The sequence below is a fragment of the Danio rerio genome, chromosome 2 (assembly GCF_052040795.2).
Source record: "Danio rerio strain M-AB ecotype USA chromosome 2, GRCz13ab, whole genome shotgun sequence".
Taxonomy (NCBI): domain Eukaryota; kingdom Metazoa; phylum Chordata; class Actinopteri; order Cypriniformes; family Danionidae; genus Danio; species Danio rerio.
Genome location: NC_141022.1, coordinates 27,032,847 through 27,052,231, shown reverse-complemented (window position 1 = coordinate 27,052,231; position 19,385 = coordinate 27,032,847). Strand labels below are relative to the sequence as shown.

General features: G+C 39.2%; 1 protein-coding gene across 1 annotated transcript in view; it reads right to left on the bottom strand.

Moving 5' to 3' along the window:
* csrnp1a (cysteine-serine-rich nuclear protein 1a) overlaps nt 1–19,385 on the bottom strand; it is an 811,199-nt gene that overhangs the window by 412,529 nt on the left and 379,285 nt on the right. The gene's annotated exons all lie outside the window — the stretch shown is intronic.

Sequence of the window (19,385 nt, the reverse complement as noted above, 5' to 3'; positions counted from 1 at the left end):
CAAATATTTTTAAGGGTTCTGCGTTCTATCAATTTTATAGCTTAGTTTTAATATTATTGATGAAAATGATATAATGATATGATATTATAATATTAACTATAGTGTAGACTATTGTAGGACTGTGCAGTGTCTAACTAAACATTTTTTTAGGTTACTCCTAATATTTATCCTAACTGAAAAACTAAAGTGAAAGTGACTGTCAGTTGTGTCACTGCTAAAATTAATTTAACAGAAAACTTTTTCTGAGTTTTTCCCTTTAAAGCTCAAGAGAGTTGTATTTAAAGAATTAGTTAACCAAAACATGTAATGAATTAGGCGGCTGGACCTTCATGCCATCTACTAGTCCAGCCTCCGCCGCCACGTGTACACTTTAAAGGCTATAAACGGTGCACCTGAACTTACACGGAAAACCAGCTCTCTGGACTATTGCTTTAATTTCACATTTTTCATACTTTATTGCATTTTCATATTAAAAAATGTTATAATAAAAGATTAGTAATTAATGACAGAATGAATTTTCAGTTTTGAGTAAACAAAACCACTGCAACTGACAACACCGGTGGTCTTCCCACCGCAGTAATAAAAATTTTCACTGTCACAGCTCTATATAAACATGTACGAAACTGTGAAAAATATTCAGGAACAGTGGTGCTTTTTAAATCAGAGAGTCACTTCTCTTTCAATACAGCTAAAGGACAGCAAAAAGTGTGCCCAAAAAAGTTCTCCCCCAGTGATTCTTGTATCACCTCTCGTGAAGCGAAAAGCAACCACAGAATTTCTTCCTCTCTCAAGCTCAAAAGAGTATGTGAGAATTTATAGACCTTATCTGTCTGATGAAACCTCTCTAAAGGACCTTGACTCTCTGGATAATAAGCAGTGGAGATGTTATGTTTAATGGCGAGTCGTTTAAGCTCTTGAGAAAACGTTTGAGATGTAAAATTTGTTCCATGATCACTCTGAACCAAAGACCGTGAAAAACTTAACCAGTGTTTTGGTGATCGCTCTAGCAGTTACAAAATGTAAAGGATTGGCCTCAGGAAAATGTGTAGTTGCGCACATAATCGTAAACAGGTACTTATTGCCAGATTTTGAATGTGGAAGAGGTCCTACACACTCGAATGAAATATGTTTAAATGCCTCAGAAACCATCGGAATTAGATAAAAGTGGTGCAAGTTGAATTTTTTGATTGAGTTTCCCAACCACTTGACAAATGTGTCAAGTCTTACAAAATTGTGAGACCTCCTGTTTTAAATCAGGCCAATTTAACTTTCGCAAAATTCAGTCGTACATGTTTAAAACACCTAAATGGATCAGCTGCACTGTTGTGTGCAAAGTCTACAATCATGTCTTGATAAACTACTGGAATTACGATTTGGTTTAGTACATTCCAGTCTTCAGTAAGACTTGAGGAAACCCACTTTCTCACTTTCCCAGAATTCTCCAGCTCTAGCCAATTCGAAAATTAAGGCAAGAGTATAGAATTAGATTTTTGATCATTAGTTAACATCTTGGGACACAAAGACAAGTCAGTTGGGATGTAATCGGTACAAATACGTGACAATTTAAATCGGTTGAAATGTTGAATGAAACGTGATACATGTTTTGAGCAGAGGGGGCGCTGTGTTTACAAGCATAATTCTTGCTTTACCTGCAAATAAGAGGGTCAATTGACCACCTATGTACACCCTGCTCTCTGGTTTAGGAAAAGCTTACCTCTCCACACTAGCCATCTCAGTTTTTATCAGCAGGGGACACTGTAAAAGTGCAAAGATCTCAGCTTATGCCAGAAAACATAAATATGCTGACATTTCTTTTTAAAAATGTAAAATCCCAGCAGTCACAGTTTTAGTTTGTTTATATTAATGAGCCTTCTTTAGTTTTTTTTGGGGAATTTGAAAATACATTATATTTTGAATCATTACTTCTCTATAAGTCAGCACAGCCTATAGCATCCTTCTTAGCTCTCACATGAATCAGATCTGCCTTTTCCTGTAGAGGGACAAAGAACAAATCAATGGTGTTAGGATTCGCAACAAATCTGTCACAAAAAATCTACGTTATCAGAAATCTCAGCAGATTTAGTCATGGAAAGAGTAACCGCGCACACAGTAAAAACAGTGCACAGTCAGCAGTACCAGCGACAAGTGGTAAAAACAAATTTAGGTGACTTGTTAAAAAATCACTCCGTACACTACCTTCTGCCAAATCCTTGCCTAGAGTGAATGTTACATCAGCAGTATGAAGAGAAGAATGAACACCAACGATCACGTCACCACTCACTAATTCAGACTGTAGATTGATTTTAAGCAACAGAACATTAGCAACTCCCATCTCAAGTGCACTCACTAAAACTGCACTACCAATGCCACATTGTCTGGTCACTGAACTGGCTCGAGGGCCTATACCATCAGGATAACAGAGCACTAATTGATTTTGACTATTTTGACCAATACTTTGGCCACAGATGTTTGGGTACCCGTCACCCAACTTGGTAAATGATTTAATCACCTAACCATGGGGCCTTACAGGATTTTCAGCAGGAACCACCTCACGGGACTTGAGAATGACTCCCTGGTCTTGCGCTAGTCATATGGGACATGCTGGCAAGAGACAAAGAGATCTCTGGAAATTAATGTATACGAATGAAAGTGTTAAGAGTGTGTTCTGACCTGCTTCCTTGTGGTGTTGTTGTCCCCGTGTGTCGTCGGCATGTTTTTCTGGAGCACGCGCCTTTTGTTATGACAGCTCACCATGTGCGTCATCCTTAGCGTGTCTCTTCCCCGCCTTCTTGTTATCCTATCATCTTTTCATTAGCGTTCAGGGTCATCACCTGCAGTTTATTGATTTCATCCCCTATTTAAACCTCTTTGTCTCTCCACCTTTTGTCAGACCGTCTTTGTGTGTTGTCTATGCAACTCGTCCGAGATCTGTTGTGTTTGATCACTCTCCTGTCGTGTCCTGTCGAGTTTCTAGACTCCTTGTTCTGTAGTTTTGGTTTCGTTCTTGCCCTATCTGCTCATATCTCCTCTGTCCTCTTAGAACCTGCGTGTTGGTGTCAGATCACGCCATCTGTCCTTTGCGGTGTTTAGCCGCCATCATCAGCGATCTTCCGCCCACCAGCATCTCCTCACTTCCGCCTGCCGGCCGCTTCGCCCGCCTTACGCGGAGTTGAGTCACACCGTTCCGCCCACTGAGCACGGACACTCACCACGCTGCAAGTCCGCCACCGTGTGGTCAACCTTGGGAATTGTTCCACTATTCTCCTCCAGGCAGCATTTCACATATTTTTGAACTTTTTATTTTTTTGCTCTTTTTCCTCTTTGTGAGGTGTTTTTTGGTTGATCCACTGAAATAAACTCTAAGTTTTACCTGCATTATTGAATTAGTGATTTCTCCTAACAGAATGGTCTGACCAGACTATGGATTCAGCGGGTGCTGATCAAGTCCGGAACGCGGTGACCCAGCAAGGCATCCTTCTGGTGCAACATGCCACCCAGTTAACAGCTACGTCACAGGAGGTTGAGTTTCTGACTGCACGGGTGGCCGAACTCAACACATTAGTCCAGGAGCTCCAGCTGAATGTCGGAGTCGGCAGACAGGCAGCCGCTTTCCTCCACCCAGAGCATGAGCCACATGCCAACAATCCACCCTCCTACGACGGGGACCCCAGCTGCTGTCGGTCCTTTTTATCCCAGTGTTCACTGGTGTTTGCACTCCAGCCACGTCGCTATGTCACGGAGGAGTCAAGAGTGGCCTTTGTGATAACTCTTTTGAAGGGCAGGGCCCGCGACTGGGCCACGGCGGTGTGGGACGCTCAGGCTCCGTTTTGTGCCACTTTTGACGAGTTTAGAGAGGAGATGACTAAGCTGTTTGATCGATCAGCTCAGGGTGATGAGGCGGCTTCTTCTTTGGCCCAGCTAAGTCAAAATGGTCGCTCCGTAACTGACTACTCTATTCAATTCAGGACCCTGGCTGCCGCCTGTGCATGGAACGAGGCGGCTCTTCGAGCGAGGTTTCAGGACAGCCTGGATGACGAGATCCAGGACGAGATAGCCACTCATGATCTTCCCCATGATTTTGACGCTCTGGTTGACCTGGCCCTTCGAGTGGAGCGGCGTCTTCATCGTCGTCAACATCGGCGCATGACCCGGCTTCCCTGGGGGAAGGAGGAGGTAGTCTCAAACTCATCCTATCCACCCTCACTGGCTTCAGATCAGGAGCCTATGCAGCTAGGACACCTGCGACTAACCACCCAGGAAAAGCGGCATCGACTGGCTAAGGGGTTGTGCCTGTACTGCGGGAAACCAGGCCATCAGACAGTCCGGTGCCCTTTAAAAGCCCCCGCTCACCAGTAAAGAGGGGGATACTGGTAGGCACACTCCCCTGTTCTGACACCCCCATGCATCGCACCTCACTACCAGCCGCACTTCAGTTTGGAGATGTCGTTCACTCATGTTCGGCTCTCATCGACTCTGGAGCCGAAGGCAACTTTATTGATTGTAGTACCGTTGAAGCCTGGGGCATTCCTGCCATCCCCCTTTCCTCTCCCATCTCTGTTCGTTCCTTGAATGGTCTTACTATCACCTCCATCACTCACTCCACTCCTCCCGTAAGTCTAGTTATTTCCGGCAATCACCGTGAAGTTATCAGTTTGTATGTCTTTGACTCCCCGAGTTCTCCCATAGTTTTGGGGCACCCGTGGTTAACCAAACATAACCCTCACGTTGATTGGTCTAGTAATTCTGTGTTATCTTGGAGTCCGTCTTGTCTCGCTTTGTGTTTGGGTTCTGCTCCGTGTCTGGGTTCTGTCTCTCATGTCTTGCAGGCTGAAGCACTGGACCTCTCTGGAGTCCCGCCGGAATACCACGATCTGCGTCGGGTCTTCAGTAAGTCCCGGGCCACATCCTTGCATCCCCACCGGCCCTATGACTGTGCCATCAAGCTTCTCCCAGGCTCTTCTCCGCCCAGGGGTCGATTGTATTCCCTTTCTCGTCCAGAAAGAGAGGCCATGGACAGGTACATTCAAGAATCACTTAAAGCTGATCTCATCCGTCCCTCTTCCTCTCCGGCAGGGGCAGGGTTCTTCTTTGTTAAAAAGAAGGATGGCTCTCTGCGTCCTTGTATTGACTACAGAGGTCTCAATGACATCACCGTTAAAAACAGGTACCCTCTGTCTTCTGCCTTTGAGTTATTGCAGGGAGCCAAGGTCTTTACTAAACTAGACCTCCGCAATGCCTACCATTTGGTCCGGATACGTGAGGGGGATGAGTGGAAGACGGCATTCAACACGCCCACGGGACACTTTGAATACCGGGTCTTACCCTTTGGGCTCACTAATGCCCCAGCCGTCTTCCAGGCCCTGGTCATTGATGTGCTGAGGGACATGGTAAACAGATTTGTCTTTGTGTACCTGGATGATATCCTCATCTTTTCCCCATCTAAGCAGGTACACACTCAGCATGTTCGTCAGGTGCTACAGCGGCTGCTGGAAAACCAGCTGTATGTCAAGGCGGAGAAGTGCGTGTTCCACACTAAGTCGGTTTCGTTCCTGGGACATATAGTCTCGACGGAGGGGATTAAAGCTGATCCCGCTAAGGTAAGGGCCGTGGCTGAGTGGCCCACCCCCAACTCTAGAAAGGCTCTGCAGCGGTTCTTGGGGTTCGCCAACTTCTATAGGCATTTCATCCGGAACTTCAGCTCGGTCGCTGCACCCTTAACGGCTCTCACTTCCACTAAGGTACCGTTCACATGGAATAGTCGGGCTCAGGAGGCCTTTGATGTTATTAAGTCCCATTTCATCACTGCTCCTGTCCTCTCTCTTCCAGATCCCAAACGGCAGTTTATTGTTGAGGTGGATGCCTCAGAGTTGGGGGTAGGTGCGGTCCTGTCTCAGCGGTCCCCAAGGGATGGAAAAGTGCATCCATGTGCCTTCTTCTCCCACCGCCTGAGCCCAGCTGAACGAAATTATGACATAGGAAACAGAGAGCTGCTGGCGGTCAGGCTAGCTCTGGGGGAGTGGCGTCACTGGTTGGAGGGGGCGGCACATCCATTCTTGGTCTGGACGGATCACAAGAATTTAGAATACATCCGTTCAGCCAAGAGATTTAATTCTCGTCAGGCCCGCTGGGCACTCTTCTTTGACCGATTCAACTTTTCCCTCTCGTACCGGCCTGGTTCCAAAAATGTCAAACCTGATGCGCTTTCCCGGTTGTTTGACGCTCCCGAAGAGAATGCTGTCCAAGAAACCATCCTACCCAGGGAGGTGGTGGTGGGGTCTCTCTCTTGGGACGTTGAGCAACGGGTGAGACAGGCCGGACGAGAGGAGGAAACACCAGAGGGGTGTCCAGAGGGTCGTCTGTTCGTGCCCGCCCGGTTAAGACCGGAGGTCCTCCAGTGGGGTCATGAATCCAGAATAGCCTGTCACCCAGGGACCCGGAGATCGCTGGCAACTATCCGACAGCAATTTTGGTGGCCATCCATGGCCCAAGACACCAAGCAGTTTGTGTTGGCTTGCACAGTGTGTGCTCAGAACAAGACCTCCAATCGGCCGCCCATTAGTCTGTTACAACCTCTCCCCATTCCCTCTAGCCCCTGGTCACACATAGCTCTTGACTTTGTTTCTGGCTTACCCCCGTCGAGAGGAAACACTGTCATTTTGACGGTGGTGGACCGCTTCTCCAAGGCGGCCCATTTTATCCCTTTACCCAAGCTCCCATCTGCGAAGGAGACTGCTCAGGTGGTAATAGACCATGTCTTTCGGATCCATGGCCTTCCGATGGACATATTCTCTGACAGAGGGCCACAATTTGTCTCCCGGTTTTGGAAAGAGTTCTGTTGACAGATCGGGGCCTCTACGAGTCTGTCTTCAGGTTTTCACCCCCAAACCAATGGGCAGACTGAGCGAGCCAACCAGGATCTCGAAAGAACTCTCCGCTGTCTGGTGTCTCAGAATCCTGGTTCCTGGAGTCAGCAGTTGTCTTGGGTTGAATACTCCCACAACACACAACCAGTAGCATCTACAGGTATGTCCTCATTTCAATGTTCTGTTGGTTACCAACCCCCTTTATTTCCTGCTCAGGAACCCGATGCCGCGGTTCCGTCTGCCTTTGCCTTTGTTCGTCGGTGTCGCCGCACCTGGAGAGAGGCTAAGGAGGCCCTGGCCCGGGCTTCCAGACGGACCAAGAGGGCGGCTGACCGTCACCGGACCCCTGCCCCTCCTTTTGTTTGTGGTCAAAGGGTATGGCTATCTACTAAGGACCTGCCTCTTCGGGTGCCTTCACGCAAGCTGGCACCCAGGTTCATAGGTTCACAATCTCTTAAAATGTTAGAACTAAAGAAGTATCTTTGAATAATATGCCATAATTTCCTCATACGCTGTGTTTATTCCAACCAACCAGGTTAATCAATGTGTTGTTTTAACCCTTATAGCACATTAAAATGATCTGTATGTGTCTGAAATGTATGATGTCTGGTACTGATGAAAGCTTGTAGGGTTGTTCCGATAGACGATAGTATATCGTTCCCAGATAGGGAAAGAATTGCCAAGAGCTGAGACCTATGACAATTTTACAGACGATATTTAGCTCGTTTCGCATTAATGTAGAACTATTACATGTTTTAATTACATTATTAAATAAAATGAATAGTATTTTTATTTTTAATCATCATTATTAATAATAAAAGAACTACAAATAATTTGACAGCTTCAGCTGTTCACAGGCTAAATAACAAAACTGTTAAAATCTTTAAATAAAATTGAATTAACAAACAAGTTAAATAAAACGATTAAAAAAAAACAACTGAAAAAGAAAATGAAAGAACTAAGAGCTGAAACCAGCTTAAATGTTCTGCAATAAAATGTGTTGCGGTAATTTAAAAAACAATCGTTTGTAATTTAGGTTGCATTGAGTCTTGTTTGAAATAATTTTGGTCTCAGCACCTATTCAGCTGTAAGAGCGGTGTACATGAAAAACTAAAAGTACATGGAAAAACTTTGAAGTAAGATAGTTACAAATTTACAAAAGATTTTACCACGTGAAATCAACATTCATTCATTCATTCATTTTCTTTTCGGCTTAGTCCCTTTATTAATCTGGGGTCGCCACAGCAGAATGAACCGACAACTTATCCAGCACGTTTTTACGCAGCAGATGGCCTTCCAACCCATCTCTGGGAAACATCCACAAACCCTCATTCACCCACACTCATACACTACGGACAATTTTGCCTACCCAATTAATCAACAAGTAGGCAACTGCACTACCTACTGCGCCACTGCTTCGCCTGAAATCAACATGCAGTCTGTTGCATGGCCCCGCCCTTCATGGCAACTGTTCATTGGAAGATGGACCAAACCAGGTCACTTAAAAGCATCCACACGTGTGTGTGCGTTTGTTTGTTGTTTGCTTATTACATAGTTAGTTTCATGTATCAAAGTGTAGCTCAATAAATCTTTGTTCTCATTTTGTAAGAACTGTGTTCGTGTTTATGCACTTCTAAGTCATATCCTCGAGCTGTAGATTTTGTTTCCTTGCTAAAAGTTAACCCAATACTGTGTTATGTTATTATTGTTGAAAAAGGAAATAATATAAACGAGATTGGTAAGATACAATGTCTTCTATTTGCTGGACAAATGGTAGATAAAGTGTGAATCTTTTGATCTGATTGAATCCGATTCATTGAAATGAGCTAAGAAATCCCTGATCGATCTTTTAATGTAGGTTGATCCCCTACAATAGTGAAAACGTTGTTGATAGTGATGTTAGGGGCTCGAGACGACTTTAAATGCTAAAATCATGAACACCATACACAAACTCAGTTACTAGATCAGCAGCAAGTGGCTCTGAAGCGTAATAACTACAAAAACAAGAAAGGCAATTAAGTTGCAGGTCCACAACCTACCCAACAACTAGTATAAATAGGGCAAATACTTGCTTAGGATGCAAAAAGTCACTCACACAAAAGCAAATCCAGATAAATCACGAAATAAACGGTGTGGCCACTTCTTTCCACACTAAACAGCTGAAAAACATAATCAAACAATTTAGGAATAGTCCTCAATTATGTTACAGCCACAGTCATAACACAAATAAGGGTAAACCAAAAGGGATCAGTCCAGGGTTATTTATTAAAATAAGAAATTTATAACAAAGTATGGAAGGAATCAAAATAAAACTAAGGCTGATCACAAATAAAAGAACAACTCAAAGAAAGTAATCAAAAACTGTTGAGGGCAACAAAGTAGCAAAAATAAAAATCAAATACATGGACATGTAACTGGATACAGAAATCCAACTTGACTTCAGAGATTCCCCAGCAGCTGTGGACGCACTTCCCCAAATGCTGCAAAGACGTGAGCTACCTTTGAGGTCAGGTCAGAAAAAGTAGAATCAGACATGTCTTTTTTTTAATCATAGTGACATTGCCACATCGCCCTGTACTGTGGCCACAGTATTAGAAAAAATGAGTTTTTACAGCTTGCAGCTCACATGTAATTGTTGACAGATCGTCAGCCAGTACAGTTTGCAACTCGGGGCACAGAATCCCTGCAATATCATTGCATAGAGAAGATAAAAGTTCAGCTTTAAGAGCTGTGTTATCAACTAGGAGCTCCATATGCACCTCTGAGCTATCAGGGCTGAGGCAAAGCGAGCCCATCAGAAAGTACAGGCTGCTGATGAGACTATGATGGATTAGCAGCTTTACTGGGTTTGTTCTTAATATTTCAACATATAAACAAGTTAGTTTTTATGGACATTAAGTAAACAACGCTTGTAGGCTTGTTGGAGGGAACAAAAAAGGCTAAAGACATATTGATATGCACGCTGCAGGATAAACTGAAAACGCGACTTACATCTTAGCTCCTCAAACCAGAAGTCTTAAAACAGTTAGGAGTTTCAGTATCAGGAGACAGATTAGCTCATCCCCTTTAAAAGAACAGCCAATAGTGTTTTGTTTTCTCATAGCTCTGCCAGTGAGAGTGGTTGAGCTCAAGCGCATCAAATGAAAAACAAATGTGAAGCATCTTAAAGGGGGCGGGGTATGTCAGATACTAGGAAGCATTGATTGGTCAGGATTTGAAGAGAAACTGCAGTATGGGCTGACGTGAAACAAATCGTTGATCCATTGTGTCAAGTGAAAAGCTTTAGATGTTTATATAAGTTTTATATTTTCTCAAGGCAAATTGTCATTGTTTTGGAGCACACAAGATAAAAGATATACTTAAAACTAACAGACTGAAAATAACATCTAAAAATGTTTTATTTTAATTTCATGGAACCTTTAAGTTCGTAATTCCATGATTCGACCACTCCAAGAGATTAGAAGCCAAAATAGTCTTATAATTACTATAAGTAAACACATTTAGACTAAAGATATGTGAGGAAAAATCTTTACAGACTTATAATTCTAGCCGTATTTAGTGTACCCAATAATACATCAGCAGTTTTGGTTCAAGAGGATGGGCATGCTGATATCTCTAGGGAGTATTTGAGATCTTTATGACTACTGGAGACTCTTTCAGACAGAGTTGAGGAGGCAGTATGAGATGCTGGACACCTGAGAGAGAATACAAGTGTACATCTTACCAAACCAACCGGAGATAGGCTCTTTTGAGGAAGAGAGGACAATGATCTCTGTAGGACACCTTACTCTTTATCTTTTCATGGAGGATCGATGTAGGACAAAGTTTTTCAGCATTTCATCTTCTTCAGCGTTCCTATAGTGCAGAGGTAAAGACTCCAGATTCCTCCAGAGTGGAAACTGAAAAATAAAATATACTGTATTACTGCTTTTCTTGTACTATTGTGCTATTTTGCATTCTGGGTCTCTTGCAGCTAAAAGAATGTATACAATTGTTAATGTTGCTAATGTAGATAATGTTGCTATGTACATAACTGGAAAAAAGTTTAGAGTCTGTAATGTTATTGGTAGACTTCTCTTCTGCCCACATCATTACAGTAAAACAGAAAAGAAATAATAAGTTAATAACTGCTTTCTGCTTCAAAGCTGTACTTCTAACATCATGGCATAAGTCCTGTTCAATGTCACATGATCCTCCAGAAATCACTCTTAATAAGCTGAACATAGTTTTGTTAATTATTACCATATATTAATTAATTTAATCCATTTTAATTAATTGTATTATTTTTATTTTCATGTTTCTTTTATTCTTGTTCATGTAAAGAACTTTGAATTACCATTGTGTATGAAATGTGCTGTATAAATAAACTTGCCTTGTCTACCCGTTTAAGCCAAAAGAAATGTTTTTCGGGATGCTATTAAAATGTTTTTAAAATCAATAAAATTCCTAAAACTCATTGGCCAAATTATATACTGTATTTGCTTTTATTTTATAACAATTACATGATTTTTTTCTATTAATACGCTGTTGTCGTTGACACACACAAGGCACTTTATTTTTTACTTATTTTGGTATTGTTTATAAATGCCTCTTCAAAGTTTTTTTTAAACTAAAATAAATTTAACAAAATCTCATTTTAAACCATTATGTTATTTGTGCAGACCATTTCAGACAAAACTGGCTAATTAGAAGGCAACGCTAAGCTACACTGTAAGCTATTTGCCTCTCTTGCCACTGTTACCACATCACAATACAGAACATTACCCTTTTTAGATATTGTCTTTAAAAGGTAAAGTGTAAAGAAAATACTGCACAACCAGATAATTATTAACTCTTAAGATTACATTTAGCTCTGCGGAGTGGAAAAAAATCCTCAGATCTCATTAGTAACTCATTGAAAGGTAGATTTTTACCAAAAGGTGAGCTGTCTGCATTGATTTTATTAATGACACTGACACAAACCAACAGGTACACCAAACTTCAAAATGTTACTATACAACAGACTATTAATCAGCACAGCTGTTTTTATAAATGACAAACAAAAATTATATTTCTTTGTTGTCATATCCACTTTTTTACTGATTTGTTAAAGGGGTGGTCCAGAATGTAATTTTAAGGCTTGGTTGTGTTTATAAGATGCAAAGCAATGTGTGCTCATGTTTCACTTGAAGGAAATCGCGTTATTTTTTCATATATCTCACTTTGATTATACACAGCTACTCAGCTAACATGAAAACGACTGATATATTTCCTAGTTCCTCTGAAAGGCCCGCCCTCAAGTGACTCTGATTGGTCATCGTCATAATGTGCTGCGATTTGCGGATCGGCTCCACATCACGCCCGTACAAGCACACGCTTTTCTGCTGTGTAAACCTCCATCAACCTCCTCCCTGCTCACTAAAATAAAACCTGACAAGTCACTGTAACAAGTGAAAATGGGGTGCGGCTCCTTTAAGAGCGTTTGGCATTGTGTGTGCGTGAATGTGTGAACTTTCTGCAACAAGCGCATGTGCACTGGAGTTTTTTTTCTTTTTCTCTGATGCTCGGATTAAGTTATTTTCTGCAATATATCGTGAAAGAAGAATAAAGCACAAGATGTGGGATGCGACCTGTGTGAGCCTTGATTTATTTCTTAGCTGCTACCACGAGTTATTTGAGCTACCCTGTCTTTTTTTAACTCAACATGTTACACAACGTTTTTCACATGTATCCAGAATATGTAGGTGTAAGTCACATGAATCATCCACATATCTTTTGCGACTACATTATCTGAGATGTGAAAAGCTGCCTAAAGACAATCAATGCAGTCGCACACATACATAGACACGAACGTGCTGGTGAAGTGTGTGTGTGTTTACAGCAGTTTGGCTGATAAATATGAAATTGTAGCTAAATTGTCTGCGGTGCAAAGCAGCATTTCCCATTGTTTACATCGTTGCTACAGCTTACCGTTAATGCTAGACACTGTACATGTCATGATCAATTTTAACAAATAAAAACACTTATAGGTTGAAGTTCACAGCTTCTGCTTTGAGGAGATTTTAACTGAATCCAGCACTTAACTAGGAGAGATTCTGGAGCTGTTTTGTCAAATCATGCTTGCTATGTATTTTATAATTCTCTGGAACATAATTAATATTGAACTGTAAGCACTTCTGTCTTTGTGTCATGTCCTTTGGAAACCCAAATACAGAAACAGACGAAGCTCTGTGGAAACAGCACTGTTTGGACGCATTTTTATCTATATATATGAGCTATATCACACGAGTAGCAGGAGCAGATATTCCTACTGGCCTTTATGCGTTTGTCCCAAGTGCTGTCGACTACACACATGCCAGTCAATGACAATGAGTAGGCAAAAGAAAAAGAAAAACACACTCAAACATCTGTCGCAAAATAAAATGTTACATTATTAAAATAAAAGAATGACACAGCGGTAGAGCGACCATCACACACTTCTCAGAGCTCCCCAGAACTGAACTGAACTCCCATACTTGCGTGCTTACATCTCAAAGGTAAAACTACCACAAAAGAAGTCCTCTTATAGGGGACATTTATACACAAGGCATATCAAACATTAAATGACTGTTACAATATCACAATAATTAACCTTGAAAAAAGCAGCGCAATCACTACCAGACTGCTGTTGTGTTTGCGATAAGGAAGAACGAGGCTGAATCAGCCTAATTCACAACTTCTTATTGATTCTATCCGGTCCACCTTAAAAACTGCAACACTTCCGGTTTTCAGCTTTGCACTCAAGAAAACTCACAACAGTTTTAATCGAAGCAAGGGCTTATTATGTGGCCCTGGTGCCCTCTTGTGGATAGACAACCGTCTTTGTCTACTACACTATGGCAGGCTGATGGCTGCCAACGAGTTCTCTCAGAAATTGTGAATAATTTAAAAATAGGCACTATTCTTACAAATAAACTGCATAGTTGCAATCTAAACAACTACATTCTTTACTAATAAAGCCTCAAAAGTACATTTTGTTGTGATGTTACTGGCAAAATATTGCACGGCCAATCAGATTCAAGAACCAGACAGAACTGCTGTATAAATATAATAATAAATAAAAGATATATATATATATATATAAAGAATTTTAAATAATGTATTTTAAAATGTTTGACTAATATGGTAGGGTTGTATACTAAACTAGCAGTATTACACTGTATTGTTTCAACGGGTAAGCCATTTAAGTTCTGAATGAGCCAAATAGGCTCAACGCATCTGTTTACTGTAGCACAAATCACTTTCTACATTCAATTATTTTTTCCCATGTATTAAATAAATAAAATATGTACAGGCTATTTTACTAATTTTACTATCATAATAAGTCATAATTGGAAAAAATATGATACAACACAAGATGTCTGACTGATCTCACTCTGATATGCAGTTAAATAAGAACATTCACTGAGTGGTTCTGTCATTAGCTATGATTCCATCCACCTATTTATATGCACATTTTGCATATGCGCATAAAAAATGGTTGATAGAAACGCCAAGATGTGCATAAATTTTGAAAATGCGCATAAAAAACCTATGCGCATAACTGAGTAGGATAAACTTTTTATTCAATAAGAAAAGATGCGCAAAAACTACGATGGAAACACTTTTACCGCACAAACTCCAGCATAAGAGATCATGTGTTGATAAATAAAATGTGTGTGAATGGATAAACCTGCAGGCTGAGCACATTATAAAACATCTGAAATGTTGTTTTGGTCATTCTTAAACGCCTTACCGTTTCAGTATTAGTGTTATTATATTATTAATGACCTCCCGAATCAAGAGCGCCTGTGCTCTGCGCCTGACACCTTCAAACGCCACCGCGCGTTCACTACATGTCAGGATTGCCTTCTGAGGTACAGTAATTTATTAGATGAAGAAAAGATTGATGCTGCTTCTCCTACTGAAGCAAATTTTGTTTTTACTGTTTATATTTGGTGCCAGTTAATCAAGAAGTGACGATTTTGTTCGCTTTGACTCATTAGATGGAAACGCAGCTTTATTCGCACGTTTTTCATGCAATAATCCAGTTTTGTGCATAAAGTTCATTCACATACTTTGGATGGAAACAAAGCTACTGTGTTTAATCCTGTGCAAGTCAACACCACAGTCTACCTGAGTATTGCTGCAGACCAAGTCTATCCCTTTATGACTACAGTGTACCCATCTTCTGATGGCTTTTTCCGGAAGAATAACGCATCAATGTCATAAAGCGAGAATCATCTCAGACTGGTTTCTTGAACATGACAATGAGTTCACTGTACTCAAATGGCCTCTACAGTTACCAGACCTCAATCCAATAGTGCACCTTTGGGATGTGATGGAACAGGAGATTTGCATCATGGATGTGTAGCTGACAAATCTGTGGCAACTGCGTGATGCTATCAAGTCAATTTAGAGCAAAATCTCTGAAGAATATTTCCAGTACCTTGTTTAATCTATGCCACAAAGGATTAAGGCAGTCCGAAAGGCAAAAGGGGGTCCAATCAGGTACTAGTAAGGGTCCGTGTGCGTATACCTAATAAAACAGCCAGTGAGTGTACTATACAACTGACTTTTACTTAACTTCAGTGATTTAATTCAGTGATGAGTAATGAGGACACAAAGCACAGTTGTATTTCTCTATTACTAAACACAGAGACTCATCAGCTCTATGAACTAAACTTAGCGTGTTTGTAAAATAAGACATGCAGAATGTACATAGCTGTGAATCTCAGGACCAGGAATGAAAAACACTGTCCTAAAGGTATTCACTCAGCTATCAGTAATCAAGTTCAACTCTGTAGATTACCTGACTCTTAGTGCTGCCCGTACGGCTGGATACTGCTCACAAATCATTCAATAAAGACAAAGGAAGTCCCAGCATTTCATCACATCCAGGACAACAGAGAGGCCTGAAAGATATATATTGGATTTATAAAAAGTTTTAATTAATTTAGCTTTGCCTAAATTAAATTAAAATAAGGAGACTCACCAGTCGCCATAAAGCAAACTTTCGTGATGGCCAATCGCTTGATCCTGTATCACTTGAGTTTGGATAAATGGTTGTATAAATGGTATGGTACTAAAAAAATGATGCATAAATACTGAGAACAGCACCACTGTTTCTATCAAAATTTCAGCTCTAAACAAGTTAGAAAGCAACTAAGTAACTTACCAGTTCTCCACATAAAATTAAAAGCATGAGTGATTTACTGAATCACTGACACCTCTGGCTAAATGACAAGCAACACCACAAAAGAGAACGAGCTTTAAAACTATTGGTTAATTTACGATTTGTTAGAACTAACGTTAAAGATTGTGATGTGTTTGTGAATGAAACCAGAGTATGAAGGTGAAAACAGGTAACGCGCTAATAACAGCATTTAACATGAAGAATCAGGTAGCTGAGTCAATGTTTTTAATTTGACAAAGTCTGCCAAAATTACCTTTACTGTGTTCAGCGGTCAACATTAACTTACCTCCAAGCTATTATCTTCTGTATAATGTAATTAATATCTTAATCTGTGTCGCATAACGTCCAGTAACTAACGATACATAAACATAATGTGAAAAGCGCGAGAGAACAAGCGAAATTCACCACGTTTTCAAGCATCAAAATCTGTACTGTCGTTTCAGTAAAGCTATTAAAAGTGATTATTTTGCTGTTTGTCGTGTTAGGCGACACGTTAAACTGTAAATACAGAATCATGTCAAGATTTTTAAGTTAATGTACCTCAAACTGCTTCAGGGAGTTTTGTGCAACAGAACATTTATTTTTAAAATTACTTACAAAAATACAAAACTGTTAACTAGTGACACTTTACGTTACACGGCCATAATTGAGAAATAAATGTCGATTTAGTAAGTGTTTACGTTATCTCTTGCTCCCATAAGTTCTTCCCTGTCCTCTTTGGAGATTACTGTTAAAAATGACGCCGCTGCGCATGCGCACTTGCGCAGATCTCCAACAGACAGCCTCGAATGCGTTTATTAATATTTTTAAAGGAAAAATAAACATCACATCAAGATGACACAAAAAATCATTATTACATGTGGCTTTTGTTCATTTTTAAATGAAAATAAAGTTATTCATCGTTGTTGTCATTATTAATATAGTGTATTAATTTTAACAAAATTAACATTTTGGATTAATAACGCATTATTAAAAGTTGAAGTATGATTATTAAATGCTGTACAAGTGTTGTTTATTATTAGTTAATGTTAATAAATATACTAGGGTTATATTATTATAGCTGTCTTCAAAAGATCAGATATAGACATTGTCACTTTTCTGCCTTACAAAAGCAAAAGACCTTTACTCACAACACTTCGAGTGTTGAATTGAGAAAAATGACTTCAAAGATTTTTTTGTTGCCCATACAAATTAGTAAAAGACAGGACATTGGAAAATGTTTAAGTAATGACATTTATCTACATGAAAAAACCCTTAAGCTCAAACTTGACCTTTAACCCCTATTTTGAAGTTGCTGTCCTCTGCCTTTGTAAAAGGGACTTTGATTGTATCCATAAATGTATACATGTATATATCTATGGATTGTATCAAAGAGCATAGATCCTTGAAATTGTGTTGTTCCCACAATTTCTCACCACATAAATGCATCTTATGGAACAACTCTGACATTAGAATTAGAAATAAATGTATTTTTCTATCCACGTGATTTAACAAAAATATAATTGGTATTCTCTCAATTTTTGATAAGTCTGACAACTTCTTGTCTTATGAACAATTTATGTCCAATGATAATTTTCCATTACCTTTTAAAGAATTTAATGCTGTGCAAAAAGCAATTTCTTTAGCCCTAATTCAACTTATAAAATCTCATTTAATGTTTAATGAAAATGTTATTAAAGAACCAGAGCTGATCTTAAATGGAGTTAGTATATTTGACAAAAAATGTAATAATAAATATATTCAACAAATCTTTCAAATTAAAAAGTATAATGTTCCTAAGAGCAAATTTTACTGCATCCTTCATTGACCTAATAGACTGGAAAAAAAGCCTGGCTATTACCTCATAAGTGCTGCATTCCCAATAAAACAAAAGAGGGTCATTTTAAAATTCTTTATAAAATATATCCAGTGAATAGTACTTTGGCAAAGTTTTTGGAGATTTATAGTTCATGCATATTTTGTAAAAGTGAAGACGAAACGCTGATTGACATATTTTTTCATTGTGAAAACACAAAAAGCTTTTGTAAAAGCTTATATCTCCATATGGTTAAATACATTGCTTCTTCCAGACACTTACAACTTCAAGATAGTATTTGTTACTATAAAGGTAAAACTGATATATCAGAGAACTACATTATTAACTTTTTTATTTTGTATGCAAAATATTTTATTCACAAACAAAAATTCTCCAATTCTTTTCACATTTTTTAATTGAAATGGATCTTTTTATTAAATCTCTTAGACTAATTATTAACAAGAAAAGTGATAGATTCTTGGATTATTAAGATAAATATTTTGGAAATATCACGGATACGTGAGTCCTTGCTTCCTCTTGCTGTATATGTGTTTTGTATGTATCTTTGTTTAATTGTTTTATTTTTTTATTCTTTTTTTTCTCTCTTTGGTTTCTCTTTTAATAAATTTTTTATATGTTTATATTATTTATCCTGATCTGTTATTATCATTGTTTTGTGTAAAATTGGATTTTGTATGTTTGTTATTGAAGTCAATAAAAAAAAAAAAAATTAATTAATTAATAATAATAAATAAATAAATAAATAAATCAAAGAGCATAGATCCACCAAGAGGTGACACTCTGTTGCTACGTCGGCCATTTGGAAAATGAAATTCCAATAGAACAACAGCACGGATGACTTGTTAGACAGAGTGAATCAAAATATTGAGTTAAATATGAGTTAATATATGATATATTCATACACCCCCATTGAAAGCAACATTTGAAACAATATCTCAATAAAAAGAAAAACAATTTCCAAAATGCAGACAAGACTACGTTTAAAGGGACTTTAATTGTAAGCAAAAAGTGAGCAGTCGTGCCAAGGCAAAAAGCAGTAACGTCCACATGACCAATATTACAGCCATATTTATTGCTATCCTGTGCTTTGGCTGCATTTGCAAATAACTTCCAAAATATAATACATAATATATAATTAGTTAGTGTAGTTTGAAATTAATTGTTTACAGTATTGGAATTTTTGTGTTTGTACATTGTAATACTTGCACTGCATTGTTAAACTACATTTGCATTGATTTAGACTTAATTTTTAACTAAGTCATGACCTAGTTATCTGTATATCAGCGGTTACCAGACTGTATATCAGCGGTTCCTAAACTTTTTCAGAGTTGGATCCTTCTTCCTTTTGCATTCTCTCTTGTACTTCTACTGCAGTCACTTTTCCCATTAGGTGCAATATTTGCAATTTAGATTTTTTGAAAATCCATTGAATTATTTACCTTTATGGATTTTTTTAAATAAATAATTTCTCAAATAAAAATATTAATAAGAAAAATATGCAAGTCTAGTAAAA